General features: G+C 40.9%; 1 long non-coding RNA gene across 1 annotated transcript; it reads right to left on the bottom strand.

The window, feature by feature from the left end:
• Positions 1-10,790: 10,790 nt before the first annotated feature.
• LOC129419575 (uncharacterized) lies at positions 10,791-13,498 on the bottom strand. Its single transcript, XR_012357795.1, has 4 exons — positions 13,132-13,498; positions 12,242-12,293; positions 12,107-12,139; positions 10,791-12,013 (listed from the first exon to the last, which is right to left on the bottom strand). It is a non-coding gene; the product is annotated as an uncharacterized lncRNA (long non-coding RNA).
• Positions 13,499-21,519: the final 8,021 nt, after the last annotated feature.

The raw sequence follows: 21,519 nt of genomic DNA on the forward strand, positions 1-21,519 counted from the left end.
TAAAGGGATAGTTCACCCAAAAGTGAAAATTCTGACATCATTTACTCACTCCCATGTTGTCACAAACCTGTACAAATCTTACTTCTGATGAACACAAAGGAAAATATTTTGAGCAATGTTTGTAACTAAACCGATCCGAGGCCTCATTGATGTATACAGGTTTGTAACAACATGGGAGTAAATGATGACAGAATTTAAATTTTTGGGTGAACTATCCCTTTAAAAAACAATATTTTTGAAGTTTACCATGCATACAGTTTGTGAAAGTGCTTGTGAGTGGTTAAATGTATGCAATGAACATAAGGCCGACTCATATATGCAGATATGCAAAAGCAGGTTTACTAAGACATCATTGCTGTTTATTACATTTTGATTCTTGAACGCTCTATCACTGTAAGTAAAAGGGAAATTTATCTTTAATTTATAGTTAGTATAATAGTGACAAAACTCAGATTTAGATATGCATATGGGTTAAATTATACACAAATTAAAACTAAGTTTAAATATAATCTGTATATGCTGTGTATAAGACCATCTTACAAATACCTTCATGGAGTACTTGGACTACTTCTCTGGTCTCCCCCTTGTTGTTCAAACATCTGTTTATTACATATATAGTATATCTGTTATTTTCATTAAAATTAAAAATGTTCAATGAGGCTTAATAATAGAGCATTGTTTTACCAGCGTAAAAGGACATGGGTCTAACTCTCAGAAAACACACATACTGATAAATTAAAACGCCCATGTAAATTGCTATGGATAAAAGCATCTGCCAAATGCATAAATGAAAATATAAAGAATGCTTTTTTTAACAGACCTTTCATTGAGGCATCCAAGATGTCCTATTAAATAAAAATTGTGTTAGCATTACTCTTCTAGATAGCAAAATAATATTTAGAGTTCATGGGAAAGTGTGTAAAGCTACGGTACCTTGCTTTTTAATCATTGCCAAAATTCCCAGTAACAGAATGATGAACAACAATATGATTAAACACACTATGAGTATTCTGACCTCTCCAGTGCTGCTGTACACCACAGGTGCAGCTGTCAAAAATAAAACACACAATCAGAAAATCCTAGTTTGTGAAGTGATTTTAATTCTTCTGTTTTAGTATAGTTAAGTATCTACATTTCTATACATCAATAAAATCTATAAATATAACTAAATCTAGTGGTACTTTATAGTAACTAAACACATAAACTATTTAAAGTTAAGCTTTACTCGTGATTCATTTTAGAATATGGTGTCTGATTTTGTTTTGTTTATCCTCTTCTATTTTCACCTGTTATGTGAAGGTTGACTTCATTATTTTCATAGACCCACTTTTCCGGATGAAGGAGTTTGTTCAACATCACAACACAACTGTATGTTCCAGCGTCATCCTTCCTGACCTTCCTGAGCGTGAATGTTGCCATTGTCTCTTTTGAGTCCAAAATGTTGACTATATAGATATTAGTTCCTTTTTTGATTAAAATCAAAAATCTGGTCTGGTTTGTGTTTAAAAACTTTAATAGTGTACAGGTGAACTCGGCATCATTTCCCTCTGGTACTTCAGACTCAAGTAAACGTATCTCAGCAGTCTTCGAGTCTGGGTAAAAATTAAGATCTATTAGCTCAACATATAATGTGTCAGTGCAAAACAAAGTAAAAAACAAATCATCATGAGCACTCCCTGCACCAAGTTCATGGGGTTTTTTTTACCATGAAGAGCTCCGTTGCTGGTGGATTTGCAAACCCACTGGATGCAGTTTGAGTCCTCACATGCACACTGTGCTTTTGTACTTTTACCCAACATGCCCTCTCGACATTTGTCAGTAAATTAGTACCTTAAATAATACTTAAATCACTTTTAACAGAAACCATAATCAAGCTTATAAAATACAATCTGCATAAACAAGTTGACAGTAAAATTCATGTTTGAGTGTTTACTGCTGTATTTAAAGATTTTCTTAGTGTTTTTGTCTGGTTTTCTGTATAAATATTGTCTCGGTTACACATGTAATCCTTTTTCCCTGAAGGAAGGGAACGGAGACGTCACATTGTGACCGACATATTGGGAACACGCTTTGTATCTTGTGAGAGGCTAATAGACGATTTTTGCAACATCATCCGTCAAGGCTGTGAAGAAGTACCAACTGGAGGAGTATTTATGGCACTAAATTTGCTCCATAATGGCACCACTGTGTAGCACCAGAATGGTGCTGCAAGCCGACACACGAGCCGGTGCACAGTGTGTTTCACTGGTTTGAGGAGAGAATACGAACACTATAGAATCTAGTGAACGTGTTAGGTGTCGCCCAGCCAGCAGCTCTACCAATGTCTGTCAGCGAGGAACCATGAGCTTATGCCCAAGATGATACAACACTTCTGGTAGAGTGAGCCTTTAAATTAAAGGGGCATGGGGTGCCCTGCATTTCATAAGCAAGGGCGATGGTGTCTACAATCCAGTGGGACATCCCCTGGTTGGTGACAGCTTTCCCTTTATACTGACCATCATAACAGACAAAGAGCTGATCTGAGGTCCTGAAGCTTTGAGTTCGGTCCACGTACAACCACAGGGCATGTACAGGACATAACAAAGCCATGACTGGATCTGCCTCCTTATGGGGCAACGCTTGCAAGCTCACCACCTGACACGTTGGGCATGTAGCCGGGCCGTGGTCTCAGTGTTACGCTGGAGTCATCAAGCTCGAACTGAAGGTCAATGCAACCAAGATCAGAGTTTTCACTGAGAGAAACTTGACACTCATTGACTGCAGAGGGATTTAGCCATTGCGCACCCCTTAAAAACCTAATAACCAGGTCGTGCTGTCCCACTGACATACCGTTTATCGGGGTATGCTGAGCTGATATTGCAGCATTATCTACTTTAATGATAGAGGGGCAAAGCCTCCTCTCCAACCAATGCTGAAGATGAGAAAGCACAACGCTGATCAGGCATTCTCAGGGGTTTTTTCGTTGAGAAGAACATCACTCAATAAAAAGGTCGCAATTTTAGCGTGCAAGCTCCACTCCCTGTTTAGAGACCATACGTGGAGGTTTCACAGGTCAGCATGGGTGCCATATTGTGCCCCCAGTATTTTTTTTTCATTAAATATATCTAAAAATTCTTAAATTAAGATGCTTTTTCTTGATGAGTAAAACGACCCAAAATCTAGTTTTTAGACCAAAAATATCACATTTAAGTGATTTTGTGCATAAACATGACAATGTGATAAGCAAATTTTTCTTGAATTTTTCTTGAATTTAGTGTTTAAGAAAAATTTTCAAGATTTTTTGCTTACCCCATTGGTATCGTCTATGGCTGCAAACCATTCTGGGGACAGATGCATTGAAAAATGCTTTTGTGGATCAACATCTTGAAATGCATTCTGTGAAGTGCACGGTTCAGTGAGGGCAAATTCAAGATCAGTTGTAACCAACCACTTTTCTTGGGTACTATGAAGTAAGGGCTGTAAAATCCAGACCTCATCTCGGCTGGAGAGACCGGTTCTTTTGCATTCTTTGCCAGTAGGACCAACTGGATGAATTGAATCATGTAGCCGAGGCGGATCATGCGTAAAAGCCAATGCGACGACTGGGAAGCTGTTGCCAGGCACTCAGGTACTTAGCAATTGGAATTAATGGCATGTTGTACCTGTGGGGGGAGGGCAGCGGAGCAGAGGTGATTGCCAGTGTATGCTCTGTGGCTACACAAATAGGGGAGTTGTGTGGGGCAGTGCTCACCCTGGCTCTGCTTATGGTGATTGGGCAGGTGGGTCTCCGATGCGGGGTACCCAAACCACTAAGCACACCCACTGGCGATAGAGGAAGGGGAGAACGGTGGTTTTTCAGACTGGTTGTAGCTCCCGGGTTCCTCTGGAGAAGAAAGGGGAATTCATTCTTTTGTGGTTTTGTGGGTGCTGGCTGAGCAGGGGGGACCGTGATTCCCCACCTGGCCCTCCTTCGGTGGGGGTTGGTGTCATCACCATCTCCCGAAGAACGATCTCCTCCATCTCCAGGTCGCCAGTTTTAGGGCCCTTGGACCCTCATTTTCCACCTCGGGAAGGGGGCTGACTGGGCAGGGAGGACTGCTGACCAGGCGGGGAGGACTGCTGACCAGGCGGGGAGGACTGCTGACCAGGTGGGGAGGACTGCTGATGGCCGGTTCCTCTCTTCTTCCGAAAAGTGGTCCGTGGGGTAGGAACAGAGGGGCAGTCACAGCAGGGCGCCCTCTGCGAGAGGCAGAATGAGGTGTCGGTATCAACGGAATTGGTGAAAATTTCTTCAGATGCGGCATGATCTGAGCGATGGCCCTAGGCTGTTTTTGGGCACCCAAGAACTGTTCCGCGAGGTTCTCAAAGGTCTCGCACAACAGGCTGGCCTGGGAAACCGGAGCATTCAGGAGCTGGTTCTTGTCAACCTCTTATGTCTACCAGGCACAGCCAGAGATTGCATTTCTGGACCACCAAGGTGGACTAAACACATGAACTATTTAAAGTCAAGCTTTACTTGTGATTCATTTTAGAATATGGTGTCTAATTTTGTTTTGTTTGTCCTCTTCTATTTTTTACCTGTTATGTGAAGGTCGACATCATTATTTCCATAGACCAACTTTTCCGGATGAAAGCGTGTGTTCAACATCACAACACAACTGTATGTTCCAGCGTCAATCTTCTTGACCTTTTTCAGTGTAAAAGTTGCCATTTCCTCCTTTGGGTCGAAAATACTGACTACAGAGACATTCGTTCCATTTTTGATTAAAAGCGCCAAAATCAACTGTCTGGTCTGGGTTCTGTTTAAAGACTTTGATGGTGTACAGGTGAACTCAGCGTCACTTCCCTCTGGTACTTCAGACTCAAATAAATGTATCTCAGCAGGAATTAAAGTCTTAGAGTCTGGGTAAAAATAAAGATACTTTAGCTCAACGTATAATGTGTCAGTGCAAAATAAAGTAATCATAAGAAAAAACATATCAAGAAATTGTAATGTCATGTTTCATGGGTAAGAGTCCTGCAACGGGTCGGGTACCCGGGGTACCAGCGGATACCCGCATAAAAGTGTCTCAAACGGGTGGATTGTGACATTCCTAAAATTCACGGGCGGGGTCACGGGCGGATAATCAACTCCATGCGGGCGGGTAGTAGCGCAAATGAAAATATGTGCAAAATTGGTATGTGCACACCAAAACTTACACGACTGGATACGCCTGGAGGACACTGAATGCCAGCTGTTTTTTTCAAGCGAGCTTTTTAGCTGTGATACTTGAGCTGTGAGCCAGTTGGTTGTTGTGATATTTGTCCCGCCCCTTCTTCGCTGTGATTGGACGGCCATGTGAGAACTGACATTGACGAGCGGAGCAATATTTTACCCAAAGTTGAATCTCTCGACACTAAGCGCCGAGAAACCGCTGAACGCAGGCTTATTTGAAAAATGGCAAGTTTCCATTGGAATCAATTGAAAACACGCGCCGGCCACGGGTGTAAAAGTGTGCACTTTCTAATTACCATTACACGCGCAACATATGACATTTGACCTAGCCTAGTTGGAAGAGCGTTGCAGGAGGAATTGCATAGAGATTTGCTGTTGATAGCCGGAAGCTGAACGTCTTCTTAGAAAGCATTTTGAGACGAGACTTAGGAGCACATCAGGGGTTGTGTAGGTAAGTTGTTTTTTTCTTGGTCTTTTTTATTAATAGGTCTATTTGTGTATAGTTATCAGGTTCCATTTGTGCCGATGGTAGGCTACTTAAATGGCCCAAAACAAAGCCCACTTTAGCCTGTTTCATTAGCCTATTCATGACGCTGTTGTGATGTTGAAAGAGGTACGAGATAAAAAATAAAGCACTTTAATTGGAATGATTTTAGCGTGTGTGATTTATGCGTGTGCGGGTACAAGTCGGGTAACGAAACAAATATTAACGGGTCCGGGCGGGTGTGGATTTCATTTTTATATTTTCACGGGTCGGATCTGGTGCTGAACTTTGCGGGTACGGGGGGAAACGGGTCTCCAAAAATGGACCCGTACAGGACTCTGTCATGGGTTACTACAGAAAGGTAATTTATGTTATGTGCAGGGCTTGACATTAACACCCGCCCATCCGCCAATTGCAGGTAGATTTCACCTTTGGCGGAAAGACAGCCACTCCCACTCGCAGTGTTGTGCCTGAACTCGTTCATTAAACGTGAACTGAACGTACTGTATAACTGCCTGATGAACGTTACTGTGAACTCATTCATTCTGGTGCTTGTCAATGGCACGCTCTCTCAGTTTAACGTCGTTCAATAGGGTTCTGGCAACACCAGCATTTCACAGCTGCATGTGTCATCAAAACAACACTGACTCTCGACGCTGCTGAAATCCCTGCTGCTTCACTCACATAGTCTAACATTAAATAACATCATATTTGTCCCAAATCGTTAACGATTAACATAGGCTGCTAACGCATAAAATAGACTCTGACTAAGCTCACGCTATTTAACGTACACGTGCGGTGTGCAATACCTGTGAGTTGTCATCGCAGCGCTTCTCGCCTGGTGTGCGACCCCCTTAAAGCACCCGGCTAGCCTTTCAAGGTATGTGCAAGCAAATACAAAAACTAAAAGACAGTCAATGCTAATGTAAACCCTGGTTGGATAAGGATTTAAAGTTGGATATGAAGATGAAATCTGACGCATTTAGCTTCAGTGTTAAAACTGATCAAATAATTGCTGTCTGTGGTTCTATATTTGCTATAATGGCAATAATAAAAATATATATATATTAGAAGAAATAACACTAAATTAGTTCATTTTTGGAACTGTGAACTAGTTCAAAATATGAACTATGAACTGAACTAGTTCATTTTAAAATTTGTGAACTGTGAACTGAACTAGTTCATGTAGAAAGTGAACTTTCCCAACATTGCCCACTAGTATGGATGGAGCCCATAAGAGGACATGGTGGTGGACAATATTTGGGATGAGAGGGGAAAAAATACAAACAGCTTTTGCGTTTCCCGAGAAACTTTACGTTCTCTTGCAAAACTTTTGCGTTCCCCCGAGAGGCCTTTTGCGCCCCCCTGAGAGGCTTTTTGCGTTCCCCCGAGAGACTTTTTGCGTTTCCTGAGAAACTTTTTGCGTTCGCTCGCAAAAAGAGCCTACGTTTTCACAAGAAACCACGTCGCTTCACAGCGTCACCCAGGGGCGATTCTAGGATTTTCATTTTAGGGGGCCTCAGCCCCCTGTAAGGGTATGATTAAAAAATATTATTTGACTATTAGGGTAGGGTTCTATACTACTAACCTTATTGCAATCCACTATTCCATTGTATTCCATGTGTTTCACAAATGGGACTAGAAAATTTACTAACCCCTCCTGTCAGGTAAAAAAAACTGTGTCATAGGTATTTCCGTTTGCGACAGTAAAAACAATGATGAGCCAAGTTGGGGAGTGATTTAACTCAAACTGTAACGAAAGTTGCTTTTTATTTACTTCCATCATTGCTGGTCTTTTCAAATCATACACAACAAGTTGCTGTTTCTTCTTCGTTTGTGGGTTAACTTGCCAAGCTTTGTAAGGTTTTGTTCTGTGTTTTCTTGTATTCTGTGTATTTTTGTATTTTGGACTTTTATTTTGACATCCTGTTCTGTTCTGGCTTTTATTTTGATATACATCCTGCCATGTTTCACTTCACACTTCCTGTTTGTTCTTGTATATAAGTCACATCCTGTTCACCTGCTCCTGGCTGATTATTACATCGCCCCAACCTGTCTGTATATCTGCCTGTTATCTGTTTATCTGTATCTGTTACCTGCATCTGCCTGTGTTTGACCATTGCCTGTTTATTTGGATTTATTGCCTGTTTGCCGCCTGCCCTGATATATCGCCTGTTATTTGGATTCTGATTGTGGATTACCCTGACTGGATTTGTTTGCTGGTCCTTATTGGGATTTTACTAATAAACACCTTTAGCACATGGATTCTCCTCTTCATCGCTTTCTTTAAAGCACCCTGTTGCAGAATAATCAGCCATAACCCGGAATCCAGCGAAGGTCAGTAACTTCCCACCAGCAACATGAAACCTGTTTTTGCACTACTTGCACTCCGTCAGAACCACCGGCCCATTGAGGAATATGTAAGTGACTTCTTGGAATTGTCTAATCAAGTACATTATGATGAGGAAACATTGAAACCAATTTTTTATAATGCTCTTGATGAGTGGTTGCGTCTGTGTATGCCTCATGATATGTCTGCCTGGTCCCTGGAGAGTTATATTGACTTTGCTCTGTTGTTGTGTGGCTCTCCATTCATGGTGGGTGTTGTGGATAGCAAACCAGAGGCTATTCACAACACGCCACGCCATGTCATGCCTGTTTTGCCTGTTCCTAAAATGGCCGCCACCATGCTTGCTCCTAAAATGGCCGCCACCCTGCCTGTTCCCAAAATGGCCGCCATCCTGCCTGTCTCTGCACCTGCAACTGTTTGTGAGAGAGTTACCGTCATCCCTGCACCTGAGTTACAGAGGGCCATCATCACCACCACACCTGCACTCATGAGGGCTATTAGTCACCCAGCACCTGATGTCAAGATGGCCGCCATGCCTGAACCAACGACCACAGAGGTATGTTTCATTGACTCAATACTTTCTGAATTTGCCATAGCCCTGTGGTGCGTTTGGTCTGCCTTCTGCTCTGTTGTTCCCGAGGTTCCTCAAGGCCCTGAATCTGACCCATCTGACTCATCTGATCTGCCCGACTCATCTGATCTGCCCGACTCATCTGATCTGCCCGACTCATCTGATCTGCCCGACTCATCTGATCTGTCTGTCCTGCCTGATTCGTCTGTCCTGCCTGATTCGTCTGTCCTGCCTGATTCGTCTGTCCTGCCTGATTCGTCTGTCCTGCCTGATTCGTCTGTCCTGCCTGATTCATCAGTCCCGTTTGGTTCATCTGACTCACCTGGCTCATCTGATTTACCTGGCTCATCTGATTCACCTGGCTCAAAGGACTCATCTGATTCACCATCTGGGACATTGCCACCTTGGTCTGTGGAAGCTTTCCCAAGTTTTTTTTTGGGGGGGGTAGTACCCGGGCACAGGAAGGAGGCAGAGGACACCGAGGCGGAGACCGAAGTGGACTCTGATCCTTCCTCTTCTTGTGTTCCAGGTCTATCCCTACCTCATGACCTAGCTTCAAGCCTGCCCCATGACCCAGGTCCAAGCCTGCCCCATGACCCAGGTCCAAGCCTGCCCCATGACCCAGGTCCAAGCCTGCCCCATGACCCAGGCCCGCATCTGCCCCATGACCCAGGCCCGCATCTGCCCCATGACCCAGGCCCGCATCTGCCCCATGACCCAGGCCCGCATCTGCCCCATGACCCAGGCCCGCATCTGCCCCATGACCCAGGCCCGCATCTGCCCCATGACCCAGGCCCGCATCTGCCCCACGACCCTGGACCATCCTGGCCTTATGACCCAGGACCTCTCCTGAACTGCCCTGCCTTGCCAAGAGGTCCTGGCCCGCCCGCCCACCCTCTATTTGGACTTTGTGATTTGTTTGTTGGGCTCCGGGAGTCGCCCTTTAGAGGGGGGGTTCTGTAATGGTTTTGTTCTGTGTTTACTTGTGTTCTGTATATTTTTGTATTTTGGACTTTTATTTTGACATCCTGTTCTGTTCTGGCTTTTATTTTGAAATACATCCTGCCATGTTTCACTTCACACTTCCTGTCTGTTTGTATAAAGCCACTTCCTGTACTCCAGTTCAAGGCTGATTATTACATCGCCAATACCTAGTCTGTTTATCTGCCTGTTTCTGTTAATCTGTATCTGTATCTGTATCTGCCTGTTTTTTGACCTGTGCCTGTTTTCTGGATTTTGATTGTTACTCTGCCTGCCCTGAACCTGAGCCTGTTATTTGGATTAAGATTGTTGGATTTGCCCTACTGGATTTGTTTGCTGGCCCTTATTGGGATTTTACTAATAAACACCTTTAGCACATGGATTCTCCTCTTCATCGCTTTCTTTAAAGCACAACCCCCTTACAAGCTTCTTCTTCTCTGACGGTCGCACTGCTACTGTGGTTACACGCGTGGATACTGCCTACCAGCTGTTTGCGCGTGTGTTTGCACGTCAATGCGGAAGACGACGCAAAAGTATAAATGAAAACCGACGCGGAACCTACGCCATCGCAGCTACGTCGTAGGACCTACGCACGACTATAACGAGCCCTCGGATGTCGGCAATTTGGCAAATAGATGGTAAGCTGTTTTAAACAACTTTGAAGAAATGTGGATGTTAACTTCAGTTGTGCTCAACTTTTAAGCAGCATGGGTGTGGAAACGAACATAAACAGTGCGGGGGTAAACGCGTCATCTGTTTAAAAACGTTCTGATTGGCCCAATCTGTCAGCGCGGTCTGACGTCGTCCGTTCTAAATGACGGTAATCCTATATTTTTCGTTCACACATAGCACTTACCGGTAAATTACTGGTAATCTTACAACCTGTCTTACTGGTAAATTGGAAGCACTGATTTACCGGAAAGGTTCTGTTCACACATGACATGTTAACTGCAATTTACATGTAAATTACCAGTAAAGACTGTATGTGTGAAAGGGACTAATGTATACTATCATACCAGAGACAAATACACAGGTGGTATACACTTTTTAAAAGGAAGGAGTTCAAATGTTGAAATATTAATATTTTAAATGAAACAAACATATTATTAATCCATACTTTACTTATATTATTAGATTAAAAAAAAAGTTATTTTAAAGAACTGCAAATATAAGGTCAAAGGCCATAAAAAGCTTGATTTGCACTTTTGATCCAGTTTTTCCACAAAAACCAAGATTTATAAAAGGATAAACTTCACAATCACCCAGTGTTTCGCTGCATGAAATGATCTGCCTGATGTGTTCAGAGCAACAACTGTACATAAAGCAATGCATCTCGCCAGCACCTGACTTTAAAACCTGTAATGTTAATCAGCAATATATAGATGTTTGCTTTTAATGGTAACTTGACTGACCTGCTCCCTTCTTGGCGAATATTTCTGTGATTTTGCAGCATCTCGCTGCGTCTGTCTCTCTCTGCTTCTCCTTTGTGCTGCATATTTATTAGATAAAGCCACAAAGGCAGTGCGTTGCCGCCGTTAGGTCATGTGGTGGCATTTTCGCACCGCGATTGACTGACTTGTAAATTTTAAGAGGTCCGTCATTCATTCATATCATATCCCAGGATTATTTCACATGTCAACCTGAGCTGACTGCACAGCGGGTCAGAACAGCCGCCAGGCCAAGATGGCCAGTCCGCCCTGCACACACCTTGTACTACTGATGTTCGCTCTGCTCGGCCCCCCTGCGGATTGAAAAACGCGCTAAATCCATGCTGACTCAGATCAGGGGAGGAGCCCGAACTTGACGCAGCATGCCGCCTGAAGCCCCCCTAAAAAGGGCCTAGTGACGTCACCTGAGGCAGTTCATTAGGCAATAGCATCATTGATGCCAGCTGTTTGTAGATATGATATATAACTGCTGTTATTAAAGAATTATACGGTATTTCTATTTTTCCAACAACAAAATTGTGGCCAGTGAAAATGCTGAGTGGCTAGTAAATTTGGAAAACCACTGGCCACTGTGGCTGGTGAGCAAAAAGGTTAATTTCAAGCCCTAGTTATGCACTATGAAGGGTCTTAATAGTGTATGTGTCCAAAGAGCGAAACATTGAAAAATATAAGTGTCATATCTCACTGGTCAAATTTATGAAGATGTGGTTTTCACCATATCCCATCACTTCGGTTGTTTTCAAACGATCTTCTGAGAACACACAGCTATAATTTCCTGTCTTGTTCTTTTCTATATGCTGTATTTTGAAGACTATGTCTTCTTGATTGCGTTGTCTTTTCATTTCTATAGCTTTCCCGTTTTGACACAGATATAAATAAACACTCTTTGTCGTATAACCAAACGTGCTGCAAGTAACCTCAAGGTTACCACATTCTGGAATTTCTCTGGTTTCACTATAAATCTTTGCTTTTTGGATGTTTTGACCTGTTGGTTAGAAAAATATACATTCAAAAGCTGCAAATAGTCCCATATGTACAGAGTAATTTGCTCTTGTACATTTAATGTATTCAAACATACCTTGAGTCTGAAGGAACAGCTTCAGTGAGATGCCTGAAATATTAATAATAATCATTATTATCAAACACCTCCAACATACAGATGTAAAAATTAATATCTACTTTAGGATTATTTAGAAGTTTCAGTAACACTTACACATGAGCAAAAACACAGCAACCATTTCAGTTTCTGGGGAAGTTTTGTTTGACTGTAACAGCACAGATTCAGTTATAAACATCTAAATTGTTATAGCTTCATTGCTCTGAACAAAGTGAGTCAGTGATCACACTAAAGCATCTATAAGAGTTACACTGTGAAGGCGGAAACACTGCCGCACGCCTCAGTATTATTAACACTTTGAATTTATTGTTATATTTAGCCTGGACAATATAAATTCATTTGGTAACATTTGCATACCTACCCATATGGCAAAAAAATATATTTTAAAATATATTTCAAAATATACAAAAAAATATATTTTTTGGAAAATGTTTACAAAATATGAAGTGTTTCGTTGCAAAACGAGACAACTCCATTATTTTAATTAGTCAGAAATCTCGTTTTTTGGTTGTGCATTCCAATTAATATCAATTTAACTGCAGTTAGTTTGGTTTGATTTAAACCTTCATAACTTAAAAATATACAGCTAAGTAGCACCATAAAACAAAATGATAACGTAATAATAAACATGTTTTGACAAAAATGTTAAAAATGTTCTCGTTTTGCAATGAAACTTTTCATATATTTTTCACCAATATAGTATTTTGCCCGTTTTTGTATATTTTGAAATATTTTTGTAAAGTAAATAAATTGTAAAGAATTAAAAAATACATTTAGCCCTCCATGTATTTCAATCCAAGTAGCACTTTAGTTAAGTATCACATTTATCCTATCCACGTACAAATAGTTCAGTAAGTAGGCCTACAATAAGAATGTGGTATGTACTTACTAATGTAAGTGTGCATACTGTAAAGTGCAATCAGTCATTATTTTATTCCTTCAGTGTTGAACTGTTTAAAAAAAGAGTTTAAGTCTGCCATACTCACATATGTAGAGATACTGGATGTCTGAACTTGAATGGTTTAACCTCCAGACTAACAAACTATTCAAAGACAATCAGCTTGGGTTAGTCAAACACATTGGTTTGAAACTTTCTCTTAGGCATTATGAAAGCAGGTGCAGGTATTTCTTAAACACGTCCTATTTTCTATTTAGTGTGCTATATCAGGTCATTACGTAGGTAGTGACGCCTGGCCCCTTGTTGCCATCGATGGTGCTCTCTGTTTCTTTTTTTTTTTTCAGTTTGTTGGCTTATACTATGCACATACATATTTTTCAACTCAGGATAACTCACCATATGTTGTCTCTTTCAATGGATAGAGGTGTTTGGTTTTTGTCCGTTTTTCAGGTTATGCAGAAATGTAGATAGAGGTCATTTTAATGAGCTTGTGTAGATATTTTTGGTAATGAAAATGTGCTTATACTTTATACAAAGTCCCAAATATATATATATATATATATATATATATATATATATATATACACACTGTAAAAAAAATCTATTTAAAAAAATTGTGGAAACTGAAAGTTAAGTATTGACTAAACATATTGCTTTCAAATAATTCTCCCCAAACAAAAATATGCATTGTGGTATTTAAAACCCATGGTATTGGGGTAAAACAAAAATATATATTCACAGAACATATTAAACTCTGCTCAGCCAATTCATCGTGTCAAATGAAAAATCTGAGTTGACTGAATGTAGTTCAGAAAAGCGTATGGGCATGCACCTGAAAATAATTGGCTTCAGTGTGGATACGCGGGACTTGATGATCGACATTTTTTACAATAAAGTTATGGTAAGTACTTAAATATTTACATTTAAGTAATTTTTAAGTATTTTTAAAGTCATTTTCAAGATAAAATCTGAAAATCTGAATAATTACAGCATAGGCCTACAATCAAAAAGCATATTGCAGAGCCAGAGGAACTGAAAGCAAGACAGATTTTCCGATTGTTTTAATGTTTTAAAACGATTGTTTAACTTAATTGTGATTGTATTGATTGATTAAGAGACTAGGTTAGTAGTTATACGATGTTTGTTATAAAACTGATATGTTTTCTCCTCAGTGTAACGCACCAAGCTAACGCTTCATTTAGCGATGAAATGGCAAGGCCACTACAACTTTCACAGTGAGTATATTATATTTATATTTCTTACATAACATAACTGTGTGAAAACTGTTAGCTTTTTCGAGATTTATGTGCGTTGCTGTGCCGCGCCCGCACACGTGCACACATATACATGAAAGGCTGCTTGCAACCTGCACCTTTCTAGAGAGAAATTGCCGTGTTTTTTAATTAATATATTACGAGTGTAGGGGCATCTGTATTTGGCCTGGACGTAACGAGAAGGACGCATTGTTTACAAGTATGCGACCGTATGCAGCACTGCGCAGACAAATCAACCAATGACATCAAAGTTCCGCGAGAGCCATTCAAAAGCTTTTTACTCTCGCGATACATTGATCTCATGTGTCAATCGATCTGCGCCGCGCATGCTGCCGTCGTCATCTTGCATCAGGAAATCCACGAGGAGGGGAAGATATGAAAACGACGCTCTCTATCAGCTGGTGTTGTAAAGCTGCAGGTGATACTCAACGGCGCGAGTCTCAAATAAGTGCAAGGACACCGCCCAAAACGGATGAGATGTTTAAATAATCAGCGCGTTAACTGTACTGTAAGTAATCGAATATAAAACCAACATGAAGTAGCTTAACATTAGTACCTATAGGTTTGCTTGAACAATTCATCTCTTAGAAAATTAACCATAGTTTTACTATTGTTTGTGTTGGATAAGCATATAACCACACATTTACCATAGTCTCACTAAAGGATATTTTCAGTGAAACTAATGACAATTTTCCAATACCAAAATAACTGTACTTCTATATTAAAACTGGGTAACACTTTACAATAAGGTTCATTAGTTAACATTAGTTAACTACATTCATTAATGTGAACGTCAGGTTACGACTGTAACCGTGGTTCCCTGAGATAGGGAACGAGACGCTGTGTCATGTAATGACATTATGGGGAACGCTATGCAGCGTGACGCGCTTGAATAGTGTGTCAACTAGGTCTATATATAGACGCCGGCGGATGACGTCAAGAGTGACGTGGCAATGCGAGGCTATAAATAGGCGGAAATAATATAGGTCAAACAGCTTCTGTTAAAATTGAAGCGAATGCTACAGGCACAAGGAGTTATGGCAAAGGGACACAGCGTCTCGTTCCCTATCTCAGGGAACCACGGTTACAGTCGTAACCTGACGTTCCCTTTCAAGGGATACTTGACGCTGTGTCATGTAATGACATTATGGGGAACGAGATACCCACTACGCCATAATTAATTGTGACTGTCTGTAAGTGTGAAGGTGTCTACGCACAACTTAAGACATAAAGACCTGAGATCCCAGTAGAAAAGGGAGGTCTAAAAACATAATACCTCATAAAAATGTGTGAGGGAGATTATCCCGCCACACCACAAAGCACGGAGGTCCCTGACAAAGGGGCCAGATAAGACGCCATACTCCTAGTCGAGTGTGCCCTAATTTTCGCAGAGGTGAAAACATAATGTGCACCTCATACGCTATAAAAATAGCCTCCACAATCAATTATTGATTGTTTGTTTAGAGGAAGAATGTTCTCTCTTGGAGAACCAAACACAGACCAAAGGTTGGTCGGATCTTCTAAGGTGGAAGATCTTTTAATGTAAACCTCTAAAAACCCCTCAGGGCATAGAAGATGTAGCCTCTGTTGATCCGCCGACTCTTGAGGAGGAGGATGAAAAGCCTGAAAGACCAATGTTCTAGCCACATTGCTAGGAACCTTGGGAACATAACCTGGTCTTGGGTGCAAATAGCCTTAATATGTCCTGAAGCAAACTCCAGGGTAGAGAAGAAGCTGATAAGCTTGGAAGTTGCCCACTCTCCTCGGAGAAGTGATGGCTAATAAAAAGGCTAACTCCAGTGACAGAAACTTAACTGTACACAAGTTAATGGGTTCGAAAGGTGCCATAAAGAACCCCTTTCAGAACTACTGCCAGGTCCCATACTGGAACTCTGATTTGAGCAGGAGGCCTCATCCTAAATGTACCACGCAATAAGGCGTGAAGGCAGAGATAGCCGCAGCATATACTCCGATAGTAAATGGATATAAACCGGATGAAAACCCGGTATTGTAAAAATTTCAGAACTGAAGCCAGTGGGCAGTTTGGAAGTAAATGTTTGTCACTACACAGAGTAGTGAATAATCTCCATTTAAAACAGCCTTAAATGTCGCCTGGAGCGAAACTCCAGGCATGAAGAAGCAGCTGATAAGCTTGTTAGTCACTCACTCTCCTCAGAGAAGTGATGCTACTACCCATAGAGCTCTCAGGGATACGAGTGTGAAACCAGAGATAGCCTCAGCATATACTCTGTGTATAAACCGGATAAAAAACCGGTATTGTAAAAATTCCAGAACTGAAGCCACTGGGCAGTTTGGAACTAAATATGTCGTCACTACACCAGGTAGTTAAAATAGCCTTAATTCGTCTGAAGCGAACTCCAGGCATGAATAAGAAGTCAATCACTCTCCTCAGAGAAGTGATGGCTAATAAAAAGGCTAACTTCAGTGACAGAACTTTATCTGTACATGAATCAATGTTTTCGAAAGAGGCCATGAGAAGGGCTTTCCAAACAACTACAGATAGAGCCCTTAGTAATAAGAGCATAAAAACAGAGATAGCCGCAGCCTATACTCTGGTAGTAAATGGATATAAACCGGATGAAAAAACGGTATTGTAAAAATTCCAGAACTGAAGCCAATGGGCAGTTTGAAAGTAAATGTTTGTCACTACCCCGGGTAGTGAATAGCCTCAATTTAAAATAGCCTTAATTTCATCTGGAGCTCATTTGTGTTTTTCTGTATAAACATTAATTACATCTAGATCCTCAGAACTAGAGTAATTCACAGCCCTCACAGTTAAAACGGGTGAAGCCGACTCGCGGGCACCCGTTGAACCATGATGGCTAATAAAAAAGGCTAACTTCAGTGACAGAAATGTATCTGTACATGAGTCAAATGTGTTCGAAAGAGGCCATAAGAGGGGCTTTCGACGCACTACAGATAGAACCCTTAGAAATAGGAGCATAGACACAGAGATAGCCGCAGCCTATACTCTGGTAGTAAATGGATATAAACCGGATGAAAACCGATTTTGTAAAAATTCCAGAACTGAAGCCACTGGGCAGTTTGGAAATAAATGTTTGTCACTAAACCGAGTAGTGAATAGTCTCCATTTAAAATATTTTTAATTTTGTTTGGAGCTCATTTGTGTTTTATGTATAAACATTAATTACATCTAGATCCTCAGAACTAGAGTAATTCACAGCCCTCACAGTTAAAACGGATGAAGCCGACTTGCGGGCACCTGTTGAACTATGATGGCTAATAAAAAGGCTAACTTCAGTAACAGAAATGTATCTGCACACAAGTCAAATGTGTTTGAAAGAGGCCATGAAAAGGGCTTTCGAAACACTAAAGAGAGCCCTTAGTAATAGGAGCATAAAAACAGAAATAGTGGATCTTAAATCTGGAGTAATCTCCATTTTAAACCATAATCTTTCGAATAGTATGGGCTTTACAACCTCAGCCCCTGCCTCGACAGGGTGTCTGCTCTCACATTCTGGACCCTGGGGATGTCTGAATGACAAAAAATTTCCCGTGAGACCAGAGGAGAACCTGATGCGCCAGTCTGTATAGAGGGCGCGACCTCAGGCCTCCCTAATACTAGATGCTGCCGCCAACGGACCTAACACTCTAGAAAGTGCTTTACGGTGTAAAATTGGCCTTATCTGATCCTAGACACTGATGCCAGGATCGACTCTGTGTGTGTAGGAAACATACGTGCCTACATCCTCACTGAGTCCCAAGTTACCCAAAGAAATAATATTTTCTGCTAGTGGGTTAAAATGCCCTTTTTGGCGTTGTTCCGTAGCCCTAGGCGCTTCATATGGGCAAGGACGACATCTCGATGCCGAACTGCCATGTCTCGAGACTGGACTAACACAAGCCAATAGTCTATGTAATTAAGTATTTGGATCCCTTGAAGTCTCAGAGGAGCAAGGGTTAAATCCATGCATTATGCGCTGTGAAAGAACTACTCTGAACGGCAGAACCCGATATTGGTATGGTTTGCCCCCGAAAGCAAACCTGGGATTTCCAGATGCTGCAGGAGGTTAGATATATGGACATAGGGGTCCTTAAAATGTATCATGACGAACCAGTCCTCAGACCTGATTAACGCCACAATAAAAGGAATTGTCAGTTTTAGAATTTTTATCTCTTCAGAGATCGATCTAAATAGGCCTCAGCCCTCCATCCTTCTTTGGTACAATAAAATAATGGCTATAAAGCAATGACCTTAATAAGATGGTCTTTTTCCGGGGCCCACCTCGGTGGGTAAAACCCCTCCGAACCTGGGAGGATGGGAAACAAACTGAATTATGTAGCCTCTCTCTATAACCTCTAGCAGCCATTTTGTGACTTTTTTTTTCCACTCATAGAAAAAATGCCCTAAAAAGGAGATTGACTCCAGAATGCTCACTGCCCTGAAGCGGAGGACCGGCAGGGCACAGCTGAGCTACTAAAAATGCCCTATTGTTCTGTTTTATGTGTCTTTTTAATGGAGACAAAAATTAGGTCTTCTTTAATGAAGACAGAACATAAGGGGTTAACAAACTATTTTGTATGTGAGGGCACATCAGGCACAGGTTTTATCTGTGCTCCATGAGAAGTGCCTTAAGAGGCCACTTGTGAACGACAGGACCCCTTTAACGCAGCCTTATGATTTGAGATAATGACTGCTCTCAGATCAGCCTTATATGCCTCTCTGGTTGCTGGTTGTTGTTTCGTCCCCCAAGCTCTCTGAGGGAGAGGGGGGCACGAGAGACAACACTCTGTTTTTGTTATCTGTATGTTGTGTTAATACTGTTTAGATGCAGATTCTCGGGGAAAACTGCGACGAGGAAAAACCCGTTTCTTTTAGTAGCACGGAGAGAAGCTCCGCTCTCCTGAGCTCATCTAATATTACAGGATTCAGGTTCACCCTTTATTTCATACAATATCTGCTTGATATGCGTGAAGAATGCCAATATTGCGAAGGCATGCTCCATCGCGACCATATAAACTTGTTAATCCATTTACATTGTTGCTGTCTCTCGCAACAAATAAACCGCGAGATACTTTCAATACGGGCATTTGCCGTATCTGCATTATTTAAAAACCCCCCAAAAAGGGTTAAGAAACTCGCTGATGTGTTTAATAACAATAAATGAGAGGAGTCTGCATATCTGCATGGTCTTCCGTTTAAAAACTTATCAGTGTAAATCAGGGAAGAAAGTTAAACCTCTTTCGTCAAGTTCACTGGCGGCCTTCACTTTGTGCTGGTCAGTAAAGTCAATATTAGATTGTTACAGCCGATCGGGTCACAACATAATAGTTCTTCGTAACATGGAGAAAGGGTATAAATCAGTAAGCTTTGTGTTTTCTGTATAAACATTAATTACATCTAGGGGTGACCCCGAATAGTCGAAGATTCGATGCATCGATAGGAGAAGCCTGATTCGACTACCAATCTCACAGTCGAATCGTCGCAGATGTGTTATGAAATGAGGATCATTCAATTTTGGCCGTATATGGGTGCACTGTGCACAACTCTGATTTCACATATAACAGCTTTCTCGCAATATATTAATACAGCATATTATGATAATGCTGCAAATAGTATGTGAAGTAACAGCTTTCAATAAATATTTTTAAAATGCGTTAATAAATCCAACATCCCCTGTGACCGGGCTACACGGAGGTTTCTTCGTTAATAAACCATTGCCTCTTTGTTTCTACATTTAAAAGACAAAGCTGGCAATTATATTATGGCTATACTTTTCTATTCTTTTAATAATTTATTTTATTTTATTTATAAATCACTCTGGGTTATCTGATGTATCTACCCTACTGAAAAATCCAGCTAAGACCAGCATAAGCTGGTGAGCTGGTTTTAGCTGGTCCCCAGCTTGGTTTTAGCTGGTTTTGCTGGTGTAGGAAGCAGGTTTTGCTGGTGTAGGAAGCAGGTTTTGCTGGTGTAGCAAGCTGGTCTAGGTGTGTTTTGGTCACATTTTAAGCTGGTCTAGCTGGACTTAGCTGGTCATGCTGGAATACCAGCTGTCCCACCAGCATGACCAGCTTTGTCAGACTGGGAGGACCAGCGTAAACCACCTTAAACCAGCTAAAACCAGTTAAAACCAGCTACCAGCTTATGCTGGTTTTAGCTGGATTTTTCAGTAGGGTATTTTGTTTCTGTGCACTTGAGGCATTTTGCATATTTGTTCTGCACTTTGTTACTTCTGACCTTATTTTATTAAAAAAATGTATTTATTATAAACGTAAATTCTGATCTTATTTAAGTCTGTAAATTTTGAATAGCTTTTCGTTGTATCAATGTTGCGCTATTGCGTTCTGGCCATGCTTGCGCATGTAATTTAGCCGAACGTGCTAGGTGATCTGCGTCTCATATTTAGGAGTTCATCAAACTAAACATTAAAAAACGGATGTTTTTCGACGGGTATAAGTTTTTAAAATGTATTTATCATACATTTTGGTTATCTTGTCAAAAGTTAAACTACAAAACAGCCGTTTTTTTAAATTTCGGTGATGAAACGGAAACTATCTGCACCGAACCTATTTCTGCCTGACACGAATGTCTTTCTTGTGATTTAATATTATGGTTGGTGTTCACTTTTAAATGATAGCAAAGAGATTCCTGAAATAAATTATATCATCCGGTCTTTCTGTACCTAAAGTGAATACAGAGATGATCAAAGTCAAAGCAAGCAAGCAGGTTTTTCTGTGGTAAATAATAACGCATAGTGTCTATAAAATCATTCATTTCAGTGTTTTTCATGTTATAAATTAACGTTTAATGAATTGTAAATAAAGATTAGTTTTTATCATTTACAGTCACAATCACAAATTATTTGTCATTTTTCATTTGTCGGGGTTTTTTTGGTCATGACTGCTTTGACGCGCTATATCTCCAAATTAAATAAAAACTCTTAATTGTAGCCGGGGTTTCCAAGGCAAAATCACCTTTGTTAATGTTTTTTTTTTAGGTTTAGTTATCAAAATGTATTTTTGTGTGATGTTCTGTAGATCGTGGCTTTAAAATGTTATGAGGAATAAATAAACAAATGTTGCCTTATATATTTTACCTTAAAAAAATAAATATATAAATGCATCGTCAGTTTCGTTCATCACTTGAAAGACAGTTTTGGTCACTTTAACAGAAAGTTGTTTATGTGTGCTGCTTGTGAAAGAAAATAAAAGTTGCC

This window comes from Misgurnus anguillicaudatus, chromosome 15 (genome assembly GCF_027580225.2).
Source record: "Misgurnus anguillicaudatus chromosome 15, ASM2758022v2, whole genome shotgun sequence".
Lineage (NCBI taxonomy): Eukaryota > Metazoa > Chordata > Actinopteri > Cypriniformes > Cobitidae > Misgurnus > Misgurnus anguillicaudatus.